Source organism: Schistocerca americana, unplaced genomic scaffold (genome assembly GCF_021461395.2).
Source record: "Schistocerca americana isolate TAMUIC-IGC-003095 unplaced genomic scaffold, iqSchAmer2.1 HiC_scaffold_1055, whole genome shotgun sequence".
Taxonomy (NCBI): Eukaryota; Metazoa; Arthropoda; class Insecta; order Orthoptera; family Acrididae; genus Schistocerca; species Schistocerca americana.
Window position 1 is genome coordinate 40,001 of NW_025725107.1, and position 2,202 is coordinate 42,202.

The 2,202-nt window shown below is 58.4% G+C and overlaps 1 non-coding gene across 1 annotated transcript in view; it reads right to left on the bottom strand.

The window, feature by feature from the left end:
* The window catches only part of LOC124559760, a 1,910-nt gene extending 1,661 nt beyond the window's left edge, over positions 1 to 249 (bottom strand). The window contains exon 1 of the ribosomal RNA XR_006968912.1: positions 1 to 249. This exon is cut by the window's left edge and continues 1,661 nt beyond it. This is a non-coding gene — a ribosomal RNA (small subunit ribosomal RNA).
* Between the last annotated feature and the right edge of the window lie 1,953 nt (positions 250 to 2,202).

Below are 2,202 nucleotides of genomic sequence, written 5' to 3' on the forward strand. Positions count from 1 at the left end.
ACGGACCGGACGAGCCGACCGATTGGTTTTGATCTAATAAAAGCGTCCCTTCCATCTCTGGTCGGGACTCTGTTTGCATGTATTAGCTCTAGAATTACCACAGTTATCCAAGTAACGTGGGTACGATCTAAGGAACCATAACTGATTTAATGAGCCATTCGCGGTTTCACCTTAATGCGGCTTGTACTGAGACATGCATGGCTTAATCTTTGAGACAAGCATATGACTACTGGCAGGATCAACCAGGGAGCTGCGTCAACTAGAGCTGAGCAGCCGGCCGCCCGGGAGTGTGTCCCGGGGGCCCGCGCGAACACGCAAGCGTCCGCTCAATTATTCTGCAAACAGGAGGAGGCTGAGCTCCCCTGCACAATACACCTCGAAACCCTCTCAGGTCCCGGCGGCGCGCAGCGCCGTCCTAAGTACTTGGTCGGGTTCGAGAGAGGCGCAATCGCCCGGAGTTTGGCGAGTAGACGCTTTAGGTGCGACCACCCGTGCTCCCAACTGAGCTTGCCGCTGCCGACAGAGGCCCGGGAGCGTGCTGTCGTGGCATTGCCGGCGGGAGACAACACGCGCCACCTACGGTGGCCGGCAGCTCCAACGCCAGCGCCACAGAAGGACAAAAGCCCCACTTGGGTGCCGAAGCGAACTCTCCCAGCACAGCGCACGCGCCAACACGTCCGCACAGCTGCGATACAATCCACCTGCGAGAACCGCAGAGGCGACCGAGCAGCAGACGGCGTCGCGGCGCCGAGCGCCGGGCGGCGGCGCATCCTCAGCGCACACAGTCCTCAATCGGACCAGCACACTGCAGATGTCCACCGCGCTTCGCACCGGGCCCGCGAGGACCTACTTTGGCCGCACGGCGCCGCGTGCAGGGTGCGCCGGCGCGCAGCTGCGCCGCCTGCCGCCTCCGTCGGCCGGCGCGCCTGCCACTGGCCGCCCCCACCAGCCGGCTGTAGCGCGTGCGCCCACGCACCGCGCGGCCAGCACGCCGGAAGGCCCCCCCTCACCGGCCGGGGACGGTCCCACCCAGCCACCGCCGCGTATCGCTTCACACCCACATGCCATTCACGTTCGTGGGCATGGTGGGTATCGCTGAAACAACCGGTTGGTAGCTCAACCGATCGTCGCCATCACTGATTCACCTCTAGCGAGAACAACCGCACCACAACGGTTTACCAGTTCTTCATTTGCGTAACGTCACCAGCAAACGTAGACGTCCATCGCCATTTGCAAATTCAACGATTGTTGCATGCCTGTGTCAGGTGTCACGACACACTATGTCTGCCCACATACACGCAACAACATGTGCACGCTTCGCGAACACGTGGAAGGTGGCCCCCGTACGTATGCGATGTCCATTGCGCGAACGACTGTCAACCGGCCTCTGTCGCATGTCGCAGATGTGGAACGCAGTGCACCATGCTATCACGGTGTGTGAGAAGAGACGACTACGTCTGACAACACGCGCCACTACATCAACAGACGGCTCATGCTGATCGCCATCCACGGCATACCATACTGCAATCCAGCTCTTATAGGGAGACGACACGTAGCTGAGTGCACAATATTTGGACCGTATGGTTCGCCGTTGTTGGCGCAGTCGTGGTACGGTCACACATGTACCACGATGTATCATTCAGTACATGAGGACCAATGTGCGGTACAGTGTGTGATTTGGACGTACAACATCAGCGGACAGTTGCCACAAGCCGTACCACAACGTAGGCTGTGCTTCGCCATGCGAATGCCAATGAACAACTGCGAAGGGCATTGAGCATGTACGTCCTGCCGCCATCCGCATTACAGTGTATAGCTGCAAGGTGTTTAACATGAAGCGATACTCTGGGGACCGGGCAGTGCGAGTAGCAAACTATATTGCGGGGGTTGCAGTTAGGCAACACTACACTAATTTAACGCGTCGTATGACAATTACAGAGCAGGTTAAGGCCCAACGTGTGTTGGGTTAAGGCCCAACGTGTGTTGGGTTAAGGCCCAACGTGTGTTGGGTTAAGGCCCAACGTGTGTTGGGTTAAGGCCCAACGTGTGTTGGGTTAAGGCCCAACGTGTGTTGGGTTAAGGCCCAACGTGTGTTGGGTTAAGGCCCAACGTGTGTTGGGTTAAGGCCCAACGTGTGTTGGGTTAAGGCCCAACGTGTGTTGGGTTAAGGCCCAACGTGTGTTGGGTTAAGGCCCAACGTGT